Source organism: Papaver somniferum, unplaced genomic scaffold, assembly GCF_003573695.1.
Source record: "Papaver somniferum cultivar HN1 unplaced genomic scaffold, ASM357369v1 unplaced-scaffold_70, whole genome shotgun sequence".
Lineage (NCBI taxonomy): Eukaryota > Viridiplantae > Streptophyta > Magnoliopsida > Ranunculales > Papaveraceae > Papaver > Papaver somniferum.
The window spans coordinates 2,940,562-2,957,428 of record NW_020649860.1 but is presented as its reverse complement, the minus strand read 5'-3'; the positions used below and the strand labels follow the sequence as shown (position 1 = coordinate 2,957,428).

At 39.4% G+C, this 16,867-nt stretch overlaps 1 long non-coding RNA gene across 4 annotated transcripts; it reads right to left on the bottom strand.

Annotated features, from left to right (window-relative positions):
• Positions 1-7,406: 7,406 nt before the first annotated feature.
• On the bottom strand, positions 7,407-12,566 carry LOC113344024. 4 transcript variants are annotated; one of them, XR_003357548.1, is made up of 6 exons: positions 12,238-12,566; positions 10,197-10,281; positions 9,139-9,204; positions 8,051-8,535; positions 7,932-7,962; positions 7,407-7,825 (listed from the first exon to the last, which is right to left on the bottom strand). It is a non-coding gene; the product is annotated as an uncharacterized LOC113344024 (long non-coding RNA). The 4 variants fall into 4 exon arrangements; XR_003357547.1 differs by having other exon boundaries at positions 7,407-7,962; positions 8,051-8,210; positions 8,307-8,535; XR_003357545.1 differs by having other exon boundaries at positions 7,407-7,962.
• Positions 12,567-16,867: the final 4,301 nt, after the last annotated feature.

Here is a 16,867-nt window from a genome sequence, read left to right as displayed (position 1 = left end):
TAATCTTCTACTTGCTTGTGCATCATATCATGAAATATTGCTGTCATGGCTCGTTGGTAGGTGGCGCCAGCATTCTTCAACCCAAAGGGCATCACAGTGTAATAAAAATTCCCAATGGGAGTGCGAAACGCGGTCTTGGCGGCATCATGTTTGAACATTTTGATTTGGTTGTACCCACTTTAACCATCCATGAATGAGAACATATCGTGGCCGCTGGTCGCATCAACGAGCATATCAATGTTGGGTAAAGGAAAGTCATCCTTCCGGCAGCATTTATTTAGGTTTCTGAAATCTACACAGCATATGATTTGACCATTTTTCTTCTTAACTGGGACGACATTAGCCATCCATGTTGGGTGTTGAATAGGCTTGATAAATCCTGCTACCAGTAATTTTTGAATTTCGACCTTGATTTGTTCCTCGACTTCATGCCTGAACTGCCTGGGTGGTTGTTTGACAGCCTTGGAGCCAGGAATGATATGTAGACGGTGAGTGACCAATTTTTCATCCAGACCAGGAATTTCTTCATACGTCCAAGCAAATATATCCCGATGCTCCTTCAGTAACTCTACCAGGCATGTACGCTCTTCCGGTGATAGCGCAGAACTGATTAAGATTGGTCTTGAATCTTCCTCTGTTCCGATGTTAACCGTCTCAAGATCATCAGTGGTAGAATTCGTGCCATCTTGCAACTGTTGTGGAGCTTCCTGAACTTCATCCTCAGGTGGTTGTTCATTCTGATACGATTCACCAGTGCGGGGAGACTCTTGATCAATCTCCCCTATTAATTGTTAATCTTTGCGTCGCCGGTAAATGACCCTTCCTTCTGCGTCATGAGTGGTCATAAAATTGGATCCTGAGATTGTAGTTTCATCTTTTCGGCATTTGACCCGTGTAGCAGGTGACTTGACTGGTTCTGCTTCTGAAGATGGTGATGACGCCGCAGATGCCTCAATGGCTTTCCAACTTGGAAGTGGAGTAGTGTAGATCTTCTTAGAAGGTTCAGGGGCGCTTCTCTGGGACTCTATGAATTCCGCATCGTAGGACAGAGCGTACGGAGATGATGAAGCAGTTATGCGGACGATCTTGTTATTGAGTAATGCCTTCATGCATTGATGGTACGTTGATGGAACCACCTTGTTGTCATGGAGCCAAGGTCGCCCAAGTATCATGTGGTAGTCAGGTTCTTGTTCGATTACATGGAATTTCACCTTTGATTGAATTGGACCTAACCTCAAATCTATGTACGCGTATCCATATGTGTGGCTTCGGCTTCCTTCAAACCCTGTCATTAGGATGGGATGGCGAATGATTTTACCTCGCGGGAATCTGGCCATTCTAAGAGTTTTCATAGTGACAATGTTGGTGGAAGCACCGGTGTCGATGAGAGATCTTCTAAATTTGGTACCTTTGATGAAGCCAGTCACGTACAACGCGCGATTGTGCCCTTCGTATGCGATGCGATCTTCCTCTCCAAAAGTGATGTTGTCGATTGAATGTCCAGTCATCAAAGAAACTTCTTCAACTACTAGGGTTGGTGAAGTTATTTGTACATCGGACGATATTTGGCTGAGCGCAACAAATGCGTCCGTGCGTTGCTCCTTAGATAAGTGTAGGAGTTCACATAAATTTTCGATCAAATGTACAACTTCCTGTTACACTGGTTTCTCATATGTGGTGAAACTGTTGGTCTGAGGAGGATTACTAGTTGAAGGATTTGGAGGTTCCACCATCTCTGCTCCTAAAATCCTCGTCACGTGTACCAGGCAAGTGATTAGGCTATCGACTGCCCTTTTCAGCCGGTCCACGTTTCTTGACAAGTCTTCTTGTCTTCGAGCCAATTCAGCCAAGCTTGGGATTTCTCCATCCATCGGTTCAACGGAGATAAATGGAGTTGTAAAATAAGATAATTCATTGTAACCAGAATTGTTCGAAAGAGTGTGAGAGGCATTACCATTCGAGAGATTCTGGTTGGGATATGGAGTTGTGTCATTCCTAAGACCGACCATCCTTGTGAAATCGTGAGATTGCAACCGAGAGATTAATCTCCCACTGTGGTCGCCAATTTGTGAGTGGGGAAAAACGATTTGTTGATTTTACGGAATTGAAGAGTCGACCGTGTGGAGACTCCTTGAACCGAGCGAAATGTTGAACCTCACACAGATGCACTGCAAGAAGGGAGTGTTTTAAGTTCGAGAGATCAATCTGTAAGACCCCGGCCTAAACCAAGAACAATGGTCGTTCCAGGGTCAATTCGGTCACAAGAGAGGATAGGTTGATCTGTAGGAGGAAAGCTGAGAAATGCGTGAGATCAATGGTGATCTGAGATTGTAGGTGTGTTGTGAATTCAGCGTGAAAATGCTCTGAATGATTGAATTTTGCTCAATTGAGAGTAATTTCTGTGAGTTCGTGTAGACAAAAGATTGTCTGTATGAACTTTAAGAAATTGCTCGTTTTGGCGAATGTTGTTCGAGTGTTCGAAAACTTCTGTCTTTTCAATCAGGATTCAAGGACATTTTATAATGCCGGAGTTGAAAACACCATGATCCCATGAAGTGTGACAGTTGCTGGAATCAGAGAGTGGGAAATGGGGAAATCGTGTTAAAACCAATTACTCATCGTGCGGAGACTTGGTTAACTTTCCACCCACTACTTTGCTAACTCTTCCAACTGATTGCACGACTTGCTCACATTCTCGTCGTGGGTGAACATACGTGTCGTAGACCTCCAGACCAAAACCCTAGTTAATATCCTCCATGTGACACGATTGAAATATCGTGATTGTGGAGTCAGTTGCTGACTTTATGGGACGATGAGTCCATGTAGCGTTGAGTTGAACATGATTAGCAAATGTTTCGAAACTCATGAATTTAATGTGTCTGCTGAGACGAGGTATCATTATAACCTAAGACGAGCAAAACTGTGTTGCTAAATTGTTGAATATTGGTAGTTGAACCAATATTCTTTGATTTGAGCAAATATTGCTAGTCTGAGAGAATATTGCTAATTGAATAAATATTGCCGGTTCGAGCGAATATTGCTAGTTCGAGCAAATATTGTTCTTTTGATGAATTGTTGGTAGCTGGACCAAATAAAATATTAATTTAAGTTACTGACTGCCGGGTCGAGCAAAATAAATATGAATATCAATCATGGAATCAACACAAAATTATCAGAGTGTTCGAATCTGCACAGAATCACGTTTCTGCAGAGCTCTGGATTCAAAACCATAATTTTACCGAAATGATGATTTATTGCAAATCAACATGGGACCGGCTACATGGGATAACGGGTTCACCATATAACGCCCAGATGCTCGAATGAGCAAAAAATACCAAAGTCTCTTGAGGACCAGTTGGTGAAAGAATGATTAAATGTTGATTTAATCATTTACTGAAATAATGCTCGTGTGAGCAACAAATCATAAAACATGATGTAAAAAATATGAGGGGCCGACCAAGAGGTCATGAGACCGGCTCTTGATGGTCGTGTGGCCAGTAGATGGTCGTTTGAGCGAACTTCCAATTGTTTGGAAAGAGTTCGAACCTAATATGAGCAACTGAGCAAATTAGGTTAAAATCATTAAACCATGCGGGACCAGCTGTTTGCAAGCCTCAGGGTCACCCTTGGTCGGTCAAGGGGATGTGCCCGTGTCACCATAGTGTCCGTGCTTCAGTCCTGAGAATTTTGATATTTTCTAATGCACGTTTGAGCAACATTTGGAGAACATATGAAAAATCCATGGTTTTGCTGAAACTGGGAAAAATACATGAGATGATGAAAATAATAGATAAATAAATAAGGAATCACAAGGTGTGGGACCGGCCACGGCTAGGGCATGGCCGGTCGGCTGACACGCGGTCCCACATGCTTTTCCCAGTTTTATGTGATTTTATGTATTTTTCTCTGATTTAAGGGAATTTCCATGAAACTGGAGAGTTTGACGAAATTAGGGAACTTCCATGAGATGAGAGACATAAATTAAAATATAAAATAGGGAATGGGAGTGTGGGACCGAAAATGGCCGTGGCATGGCCGGCCGGCCCATGGGCGCGGGTCCCAAGGCACTCTTCCCAATTTTATGTAATTTTGATGATTTTAGATAATTTTCATAAAATCAAAGGGATTTGTTGAAAACCAAGATATTTTATTGAAATCAGGGAGTTTACACAAAATCAGGAAACAAAACACCAAATAATAATAAAATAATGGGCGTGTGGGACCGGCTAGGGCATGGCTGGCCGGCTAGAGCCCGATCCCACAAGTTTTTCCTAATTTTTTAATATTTTCCATGATTTTAGAGAAAATACATGAAATTAGGTAATTTTATGGAAAATTCATAAAATCAAGGAATTTTCATAATTTGAGAAGGAATAATAAAATAATGGGACGTGAGGTGTGGGACCGGCCACGGCCAAGGCATGATCGGCCGGCCGGCGGTCCCGCGACACCTTTCCCTAATTTTATTATTTTTTGATAAAATCATTTGATTTAGATAAAAATACATGAAATTAGGTAATTTTCATGATTTTAGGGAAAATTCATAAAATCAAGGAATTTTCATAATTTGAGAGAAATAATAAAATAATGGAGACGTGAGGTGTGGGACCGGCCACGGCCAAGGCATGTCCGGCTGGTGCTCGGTCCCGCGACACCTTTCCCTAATTTTATTATTTTTTGATAAAATCATGTGATTTAGATAATTTCTTTGAAATAAAGGAAATTTGCTCGAACGAGAGGATTTTCATGAGATCGTGAAAATAGTAAAAATATGGTAAAATATAAAATTGGGCGCGGGACTAGTCACGGCATGACTGGTCAGCTGGTGAGCCTAGTCCCCTGGCGCTTTTGTTTAATATTTTATTATTATTATTTTTCCTTCCTATTTTGCTTAGGTTCCTCGTTCGTTCGTATTTTTGAAATGCTCCTTCGTGCATTCAAAATGCTGGTCCGTGCATTATCTGCTAATTACACTTGCACCAGTTTTGTCAAGGCTTATTCGATGCTCAGATGCCTGTTCCGTTGAATATTTATTACTAACCTGTGGAATTCTGCTGGGAAGAACCACAGATTGAAGTAACGAAATATAACGAGGAATCGTAGAATGTTGCTGAATATTCAAGCGATTAATTGACGACTCGTAGAATATTGCTGGATATTCAGACGATGGATCGTAGAATATTGCTGGATATTCAGACGATTTAAGATAATTAATTGCTGGCTCTATACTAGAAGTGCTTCCTGTCCATGAGCATTAATTATCTGAGGGTTGAGCAATAAGAACTTGCTGGAGTGTCATATTCCTCTTGCATAGTCGGGGAAAATCTGGTTACATCCCGAAGACGTTGTCGCTCTATACTAGCAGACATGCTGTCTAGGAGCCGCCTAATCTTTTGATTCTATACAGTATGAGATGTGATGTGGCCTCAGTTGAGAGACTGCACATCTTCATCTTCTCTGAGAGACTTTTTCCATCAGAGGTGGCATGAGTTTTCATGCATAGAGACATGAGTCTAGATACTCATCCGATTGCCGGATCCAAAGTAACTACTGAAATTGCTCAGTATTCATGAGATGTGCCGTGGCCTCAGCTGAGAGACCACACATCTACACTTACTCTAAGAGACAGCCGTCTCAGTCAGAGATTTATGACATGAGATTTCATGCTTTAATGAGAGACATGTGTCTCAATACTCATCCGGTTGCCGAATCTGGAGTGTAGTTTTACAATTCTACCCTTTGTCGAAAATCCACCATCTACAGGGATGTGTTGATGGATATATGCTACAAAAGAGGAGTCTCATCCAGGAAAGAAGCACCACTGGGATTGTTGTCGGATCAGCATACCCCTTTGAAACCTGCAGATATACTTGTTCACAGTTGGGAGGATGTCCGAGATACATGTTTTGACGTCACATGAGTCTCACCCTTTACCGGAAATGGGATTCGTAGCTTCACTCCAGACCATGCCATTTCTGCAACTGTTACTCGCAAAAGCAGTAAATACCTCGCACAATGCATATCACATGGTTTTGAGTTTAGAGTACTAGCTTTTACAACATTGGGCGAGTTGGGTGACGATATGATTGTCTTCTTGCAACGTTTGAAGAATTGCATTGGTAGTCATGATGTAAATAATAAAGTAGGTCGTTTTCTTTTTCAAAGGGTAGGGTTGGCTATCCAAAAAAGAGTCGGAGCATAACTTGTTGCCCGACTACCAACCAAATCTGTGTAAGTTTTTCTTTGTTTCTAATAAAGTTTTGGTTTTTTTATTATTATTATTATTATTTAAGGACACCCAAAGGGTATTTTATTAAGAATCGGAATCGAAGTTACAAGAAATGGTTGGTAACCTAGCGACCAGCTGGGAACCAATACCCAAGAGTTTACAAAGAGTTTATCTCATGGCTACGAAAGGGTATTTTATTATTATTATTATTTTATAGAGAAGGGAGCCACCAGGGGCATACTATTAAGAATGAATAAAATATTACAAAGGGCTGGTTGGTAGCCTAGCTACATGCTGTGCACCAATGCCTTTCTGAATAACAAAACCTAATCTATGAAAAAGGAAACTACCATGACTAGTACTAGCATCCAGTCTAACCAAGCAGTTCTTAAGCCTTTTTAAAGGAGCTACAAAATCCTCACCAAGTTCCCCTAAAGAAGTGAAAACCAAAACCCCCAAACCGTATCCAGAAGAAGTACATACATCCAAGTATTTTATTATTATTATTAAAAGCAAACAAATTCAAAGTTTACAAAGAGTTTGTTGGTAGCCTCGCAACAAGTTGGGCACCAACACCTTTTTGAATAATAATACCTAATCTATGAAAGGAAACCTTCTATCTTGCAATTCGCATCCTGACTGGCAAGGCAGTTCTTCAATCGCTTCAAGAATGTGCATGTATCATCACTTAGCTCTCCTAGGGTGGTGAATGCTAAAACTCCAAACTCGTATCCATGGGATAAGCACTTGTCAAGGTACTTAGTACGTTTGCGAGTAACAACCATATCAATAGCATGTCTGGGGGGTGAAATGCGTTGTACGAGCACTTGTAAAGGGTGATAAACCGATGAAATCAAAGCAAACATCATGACCATTTATCCAGTTGTAAACAAGTAAATCTGCCAGCTTCATGGTATTGGCATCATCCGACAAAAAACCGGTAGGTGCTTCCTTACGAGCCGCGACACTAGCTTTGTAACAAAAGTCCACGAAGGTATCACGTGCTAAATCATGAAGAAATTTAACACCGACATCTTTAGCACAATGTAGTGCGTGATCCCCATAAATATCCATCACATGATTGCAACTAGTACAACGGCTATTAGCAGAAAAGAGAGGAATACCCAAACGATACTGGAGTACTGACCTACTTATGAAAGGAGGCCACGAAGGCCTTTATTATTATTATCAAGAAACAAGAATATTAAAAATACAAAGACAGTTTTTACATCGAGGGTGTTGGTAGCCTAACAACAATCTGGGCACCAGCTCCCTTTTGAATAATAATACATATTCTATGAAAAAGAGACTCTCCTACTTTACAATATTGGCATCTTGACTAGCAATATAGTTCCTCAACCTTCTCAAAAAACACAAGTATCATCACCTAACTCACCAAATGTTGTAACAGCCAACACACCGAACTCATATCCATGTGCTAAGCACTTGTCCAAGTACTTATTGCGTTTGCGAGTGACTGCATCTGAAATTGCTTGTCCTGGGTAAAGAAAGTAGTTCGAGCACTAGTATATGGAGAAGTACCTATGACATCAAAGCAAACGTCCCTGCCATTGTCCCAATTATAAACCAGCAAATCTGCAGACCTCATAGATTTAACCGAGTCATATAAGAAACCCATACAAACCTCTTTACGAGCTGCAACATCCGCTTTATAACATATGTCTGCAAATGTATCACGTACCATATCATGTCGAAACATACCACCGACTTCGCTGGAACAATGAACAACATGATCACCATACATTCCCATATCCCTTTTACAGAAAGGACACAAACTGTCAGCTGGAAAAATGGGAATACCTAATCTATAACTCAAAACTGCACGAAATTGCCGAGGTCCAATAGATTGGTTCAAGCCCTGAATGGGTATAGCCTTGACAAAATCCATAGCATGATCAGCTTTATTTCATTGCCAAAGTGCAACATCTCTTGCAGATAACGAAAAGTTGATGGGCAAATCCTTCTTGATTACAGCAAAATAACGAGCCGCCAGTGAATTCATGAAATGGGGGGAAACAGTATTAATATCGAAATCAGAAGGATGAAGACCACAAACCTGAATGTATGCCTGCAAGGCGTGATAGAAGCTCTGCCCAGGTTCTGAAATGGATGCACCCTGCAACATAGTGTTTTGCAAATACTGTGTTTGAGCATATGAAGCAATATAACAGTACCTAGATGTGTCTTCCATAGTGTGCACTCCTAATCCACCATCTGAAATGGGAAGTGTAGCAATTCTCTATTGTAGTTGTCCAAAACCAGCGCCATCACCAACCACCAAGTGCCTAAAATATTCAACCAGGTGAGTGTCAAATAATGTTGTGGCAGACTGCGATGCTAAGGGAGAAGTCGTACGCAACGTGAAATATAGCTTGGACACCCCAGTACAGTTATGCAAGAGAAGCAATTCACTCTGTGGGTCTTTTAGCTTCTTAATGGAATTCATTAAATGTACAGACTTCTCAACTCTCCACCAAATCATTGCAATATTGCAAGTCTAGACTCACGGCATCACCAAGTAATTTCACACCACGAATAGGTATACTAATATTGGGCGGGAAAACACCATGTGTTACTCTTCTTGGATCATTAGTTGGCCAGAATATCTCAGTCTTACTAACATTCAAATGCAACCCTCTAGCAGGACCTTCAGTGTAGCGCTCCCTAAGCTAGCAGCTGACTAATCCAAGAGATTAACTATAATAATGAGGCACTAACAATCTAAAACATCTAATCACACATTAAGAAAGAATTTCTAAACAAAGATTAACCCGAATCTAAAACCTCTCTGAAATAAATACAAGAACTCCTCTCAGATGTTAGATATACAATAATGAGTTGGTTTACAAATAAAATATAAACACAAAATAAACATAGCGGAAGCTAACCAACTAACGCAACCAACTCCTCGAAGCTTTCATCGCCACGTTCACATCTTGAATCTGTCTCTGAAACTGAAATTGGGAATGGGTGAGCACATCATCCCGAAGGGTGCCCAGTAGAAATAACAACTAACTTTCGGGGAATCACTAGCATGATTTAAAGACAATGCAGATTTTGCTAAAAACGATAAAATGCGGAAAACAGATAAAGCATAATAAAATAATAAGTTGTACTGAAATATAAAGTTCTTCCAACCATTAAACTGGCACACATTCACAACATAAATAATAGTTGAGCGACGTAATCCTTCGAAGTAGCAAGGCATGACTGTTGCAGATTCTTCAATGATCATTAAAGCGTCCATGAGGTTTTCGTCCTCAAGTCATAAACGATATGTACCTTACCAGTACCTCATTCTACGCGCACTCTACATATCAAGTATTCAAAGAAAACAAATGGTAACAACATTATATCCGACCGAAGTCCTTACACAGTGGAGAGCCCACAATCCGCCCAAATGTAAATCCAACAATCTTATATAATATTCTCAACATCATTCTCTCTAAACACCAAAACATAATAAAATAGCTTTTGAAAGTAATTTAAAAGAACAGTAAACATTCATGTATGAGGCATGCGTTGCCCGTACAGAAATAGGGAAAGTAATATTCGGTGACACGAGTACACACCTAGATAGTTTATTAGTTGGCAGCAATTTCACTCCTTTAGCGCATAAATATAGATATAACTTTTGGGCAACCACATCACACACCAATCAAAAGGAAACCTTCTCCCTTTCATGCTAACAATAAGTAAAGATTGTAACCACTTTCCAGTCAATGGAAAGAATCACTTTTGAAAATAAGTAAGTACTCCCAAAACACAGATATCAGTTGTTTCTAAAGATCCAAACCCATCCCAAAATATAAGAAAACTAGTTTGTATTACACACATATAATACATGCATACACTATCATATAGTAACAAAGATATGCATGGATTTCATAAGATATAGATTTGAAAGACAATAATGAATACAAGAGAGTTCGTTATCGATTCCCACCTCTTTTGATGACAAGCCTCGCCTACCTCGAGATGTTCTATCCACTGGATCATCCTCTGAATCGATCGTTGTTAATAACGACTAACTGTTATCACACAAGCACTCTAAAGATTAGCCAAAAGGCTCAAACAAGACTCATATCATAATCCCATACAAATCTCTAGTTATAGGCTAAATGAACTGTCTAATGATTCTAAGCCCATTTATGTTTCTACACCTTTTCATTTACTATATTTAGCACAATAAAGTTTACTAATTCAATTAGGTTGGTTCTATAGTCCATTTGATAAGTCTAAAGAGTATCTACAACTTTGTAGAAGGAACTAAAGGCTAATTCAGACCACAAAGGTCCGATACATTTTCATTAGGGAAACTGGCTATAAGCTCAAGTTCACTAAACAGGCCCAACAAGCTAAGGCCAAGTCCAAATGGATCAACTAACGGTCACTGACTGTCAATCTAACAGTCAACGTAAGTCAAGTCCGGGGTCAAAGTCTAGTCTAAGTCAAGTCAAACGATCAACTGGTTCAGGTCAAGACAACGGGTTAACTCCAAGGTCAAGACTAGTCAAAGGATTCAATTCAGTCAAGGATCCCTGAGTCAGGCATACAAGCCAAGGCCCTTACACTGGCCACTACTCAAAATGCACAAACAATATGTAATGCAAAACATGCCAAGACTACAGCCAACAACCTAACTCTACTTCATTATTTCATTCAACCAGATTAACTTCAACTACATCACTTCATTCACACATTCAGTTCAATCTTCATACATTGAAATTTCAGTTCAAATACTATCATCATCATTTCTATCTTTAACTCCAATACACCACCCAACTCAACTTCAAATACACTCAAGACAACAATCCAGTCTTCATATGTGCATAAAACATTCTTCCAAAACCTCTAATTCTTCTTTGAACTTCAATTGAAACCGTAACCCAATATGCAGTCATTTTTCATATCTTCATAACAGCAGCAACAACATCACCAATACCTTTCCATACCCAGTCCCTTCACCACCAGTTCACTCCATGGTTGCAAACACCACCACTTACAACTTCAACTATCTTCTTATCTGTCTCAATTCATCTCAGTTCTACACCACTAGTTGGAGTTCCATCTTTTCATTACAGGCATCATACATTTAAAACCACCAGCACCATAATAATTTGCAGCTCCACTGGTAACTACTTCCATAAATTCATTACCACCAACCAAGTCAAGTTCTTGGCAATTCAGTAGCTTCATTTGCAACTCAATAAAACTACCAATACAGACTCTATATAAGTCAGCAACCCATCAATTCAATCTAGCATCATCACCACCACTCTGATATTCGACTTTATCTACAACCGCAATTTCAGAAACCAAACATTCTTTCTTCTTTTCCACCAGCCATAAATTATAACACTTCCTATGCAATACTATCTGCACCACTTGTTCAAAGAGAGCATAACGTAACTCCTCCTGCAACTAGTTCAACATCCAACCATACACCATATTCTCATCTGCTGCCCTGCATATTGACACCAACAGCTTCAACCAACCTGCAATACTTCATACACTTCAACTCCCAATAACATATTAATCCTCCAACTCATTTCATCTTGTCCTCCACTGCAAATCTCATTATTCACAGTTCCTTACCTCATGACTCGAACCCAATTGCAACCATCAGCTTCAACAATATTTTTCTCTGTACTTCAACACCACAACATCATCACTGCAATCAATTCCTCCACCACCAAAACATTTCCAATAAGATGAACCTTAATTTCTAATTCAGTAAATCTTCATCTTCTTCTTGTTAGTTCTTAACACAACAATTCCAACTTCAGTGACCATAAATTCGATATACTAAAACAAACCCTAATTAACTAATTTGGGGAAGAACATGGGAAAACCCTAATTCCAAGAAATCAAATTAAACCTAATACATCCATCTAAACTTCAATTAAACACAAACCCATATACCAATTCAACCAAACAACAACAAATCCAAGAAGAGAATCGAATTAATTGAAACCCTAAATTACCTGGTTCTGTGACTCTTCATAAGAACAGCTTCAGAACATTAATTACACACCAACCCATTCGATCTTCATCCAATACAACTCAAAACTCCCCTTAATCACTCTTCCAACTCAAGAACAGAACCCTAATTGATTCAACAGAATCACCCCTACTTCTCTCGAGCTCAAACAATCACAGTACAATCACCTACTCCTTCGATTCAACTTACTGACGAGTTTCTAAGCAATTTCTCACACAATAACAAATTCAATTCTTCGAATTGAGATCGACAGAGAAGAGAAAGAGAAAGAACAGGAAGAAGAAGAACAGAGAAGAAAGAAGAAGAAAGAGAAAGAAGAAAAGAGAATGAATTCTCTTCGACACGTCTTGGTGAAGATAAGGCCAACGAAAATACTTTAGGCACCCAGAAGATTGATATGGGCAGCCAAGCGGTCTACGGCCTAATTACTATTTTACCCCTTCATACTTATCCGATGATATCTTCTTCGTCCGATATCCGAATGACACATTCGAGTAGTCCATTCCGCATAACTTTTCGAGACCTATCTAACGGAACTAGTTTCGTATCTAAATCGTTGTTAGATTAATTTCTATTAGTTAAGGTTAATCTCTAATTAATCGAGTCATTAACGGCTTAGTCGACTCTTGAGTGGTCTAATAGCGTTGACGAGCTTGAGGGTCGTTACATTCAGCTTGGATGATACTAAGGGATTTTTCAACCTCCATAGTATCGCCTGCAATGGTATCATCGTCGAGGTACCATGCATGAAGGTCAAGAGTACACTCAACTGCAATCTGCAATACAAGTGGATGAAGTATAAGAGAAAAAAGAAGTGGCCCTAGTGTGTCACCTTGTTGGACGCCTTTTGCAGATGATAGGACTGTATCGTTATAATACAATCTAGCCGGCTTATAATAACAAAATTCGACCCACCTTACAATGTTGGGACATTTGGGCCGAACTTCATTGATTAAGACAGTCATGTCCACCATGTTGAATGCATTGGTGAAGTCTACGAGCATCACGATCATATTATCTTGGCTGCCTTTCAACTCCACAAGCTTGTTTGCTGAGTGTAATATGGCTTCCCCACCGCATGGTACCCCAACACCAAACTGATGATTGCCAAGGTATGTGATGGGTTGTCGTAGGCACAACAAATTAATAAAGATATTTCCCACTAGTTAACTGGTAATATAGCGGTAGTAAGAGATCGTTCCCACAGAGAGATGTGTAATTGATAGGTTATTTGATCAGCAAAATAAAGTAAATAACAAAAGGGGGTTTTGGTTGTAAGATAAATATAAAGACAATAAAGAAAAGAGATGATTAAGGAATCCTTCGCCGTTACCAAGCGTTAACAGGATTTGAATACTTGTCTATCGTTCGTAAGAACCATTCATCGCCAACCGTAGAATAACAGTTAGATCAGTGTTATCCCCAAAACTCCTTTTATCACTGGATACGGAAGTTCTCGACTACCAGATTCTATCCAACGGACCACCAAGTAGTAGATCACTCAAGGTGTAATCCAATCGAACGCCTTAAGCTTTGTGAATTTAGGTTGATCCCAGTAGTTAAACTCTTAGATCAAGGTTTACTGGCTGGTGTTGTCTTCACACACGATTGCTCCACAGAATCCCTCTGTAAGGTCTCGCGATTTCTACTTGTGTAGAGAGTTAATCGACGATTACTTATCTCATAACTTCTACTAGTAATAGAACAATCAATAGATCAATCTAGTATGCATCCCAAATCAATCTAAGAATCACTCATAAACCCCAGATATGGTAAAGACAAACGATGATGATAAAAACTCTCAATAGATTTGTATTATTAATAAAGCTTCACACTTAGAACATTGAATTCATCCTTAATCAACAAAGGATTTAGTTTCTCATGATTACACAATTACCCGGTTTCCCCCTAAAGGGGTAAACTCTAAAATATTAATGAAGAACAAAAGTATAATATGAGATGATCGATTCCATGACCTAATACCTTTTTATAGGTTTACATTGCTTAGTCATCAAGTATTTAGTTCGGTTCAAGAACCCGACCCGAAAATACGAAATAACGATCCCAAACGTGCCCTTAGGCCTTCCAAGGAGTTTATACACGTTTTCCTACTTGCTAAGTACGCGTACCTCAAATTTCAGCAGAAATTTTCGGAACTAGGGTATACGTACCCGTACGCGTACCCTACTGTCTTCGGTATTCGATAAAAGCTTGTTTTGGCCACAACTTCTTCGTATGAATTCGGAATGACCTCATTACTTAATTTGAATGAGTTAAGATCGGTCTTTGGCCCTTCTTTTGATTTTGAGCGTTTTGCTCCTTTTCGTCGTACTTCTTCCACTTCTCTTGGACTTGGGCACTTGGATACTTGGAATACTTCTCTTTCTAGCTATTTTCAGCATTTTGTAGCTCCTTTTTGGATTATTCACCTAATTGAGACAAATAAGAGAAAACAAGAGTAATAATACGAATACATGCAAGAATAATAACTAAAACAAGTATGGAATAGACACTAAAATCATATGAATTATGTCTTATCAGTATGTAGTCAAATATTTACACACCAAATTGGCAGCCAACTTGGAACATAATCTCCTCCATATTGTGCCCACTGCGATGGGTCTCAATCCACCACCCGACTTGAGCAAAGGAGTCAATGGTGCACTTGCGACAAATTCACCAATAATGGCAGTAAATCTACTCTACAGCCATAGGTTAACAACCCCCACAATAGACTGTAAGAGGTCTTCTGCTACAGCTGCATCTGCACCACTTAGAGCATCCAACAAATGTTGGGCTCTAAGACCATCTCTCCCACATGATGTTCCTTTGGGGAATCTCTTCAAAGCCTGTAAAACACTTTTAGAATCCACATATAATGCATTTGACGAGGGGTTATCCGCAAGAATGATTGTAGGTGGTGCAGAGGTATGTTAACTAGTTGGAAGCCTAACAAGCTAAGCTCCAACAACGTACTACTACATGAATTGAACAGGTTGCTGTGCTAGCCTACCAACGGGCCTCATGGGTAACCTAGCCAAGGAAGCCTAAGCGGATGGGGGGGGGGGATGAGATTGTGTCACAAGGCGGCAAGCTAACTCTACCTTCCATGTTAATTCCTGCAATATTACGCCATTGGGGCCTCAAACCTGGGACCTCCTGGAGCGCATGAAACTTTGGGGAAAAGGGGATGACCAGCTGAGCTAGGTGCCCGTTTTTATTATAAATAAACATTAATATTTTCATTTTCATTTTCTTGTTAAATAAAGAGTATTACATTAACTAGTTGGAAGTCTAACAAGCTAAGCTCCAACAACATACTACTACTGTTAGAGCACTGCTCTGTCGAACTCGCAAGCGTTGATATCTCAAGCTTGTTTGTCAAGTTTAGTTGCCAAAACTATAAGTCTTGATTTTTAGTCTACTTATAGCTAAGTCTCGGACTAGGATAGAAAGTGTAGTTGAGCTCTAGACTCCACGGCATTCATCATACAAAGACGAAGAACTACTCAAGGAAATGGTGGAACTTCATCGACTAAAAGGTATGTGGAGACTTGAACTTTTCTATCACTCAAAAATCTATCTACTCTATCTCCTATCTTGAGACAAACGTCGTATTGCTATATAGACTTCGATTATACACATTTGTTATTTCGAGCGGAGTTTATGTCGTTTATCTATTTCTCGAAATATGTGTTGGTAAGCTTTCGCATTGGCCAAGTTCATCTTTATAAGTGATGAAAGTCATGTTGATTATTTCAATATCTTGAAAATCGCTTTGATGAAAAATAGTGTGTGAATAACCTCTATTTAACATCCTCTAAGAATGTTTCAATGATTGAAATGAGAGTTTAGAATATATAAAACCTTGAATGGATATAAACATTGTATGTGAACTTATACTTGTGTAAGTCCAAATTCCTTGAACTAAAGTATACGTACTTTACTAGTTCAGGAAGTCCGGAAGCTAAGTCCGCGTACTGCCGAAAGTTCACATCCCGTGAATTTCTGCTGGAGTTTGTGAACTGAAAAACAAACTCAAACCGAGTACTTAAGTATGCATACCGGTATGCATACTTGAGTGGGTTATTTTCTAAAAGTTGTTTATTCGTGAACTAAGACATATATAAACTAAGGAATGCATATTTGTAAGCCGTGGCTATAATGTTCATGAATCGATTCGAGTGAATTAAAATCGTTTTTGCTTCGATTATGTCTTATATACTTCTATGAGATCTAATAAATTGAACAACTCTCTAACTAGTTCTTTTGAGTCATTTGAACTAGTTATGGTGAAGATGAATAAGGTTGATATGAAAGTGCTCATATGGCTAACCATTTGGTTAACTACTGTTGAACCAACTAGGTGTACACGTTTAGGTACGGTTACACAAACCTAAATGAACATGCATTTCATTTGTGTATAACAAGCTAAGTTCGATCTAACGGTTGAAAGATATTAGCTTGAATCTAATCAGGTTTTCATCTAACGGTGAATATTGAATGCTTTGTTACCAAGGTAACTTAGATTGCAAACCCTGATTTGAACACTATATAAAGGAGAACTCTAACAACTTGGAAACCTAATTCCCACACCTCCTGTGTGATACTAG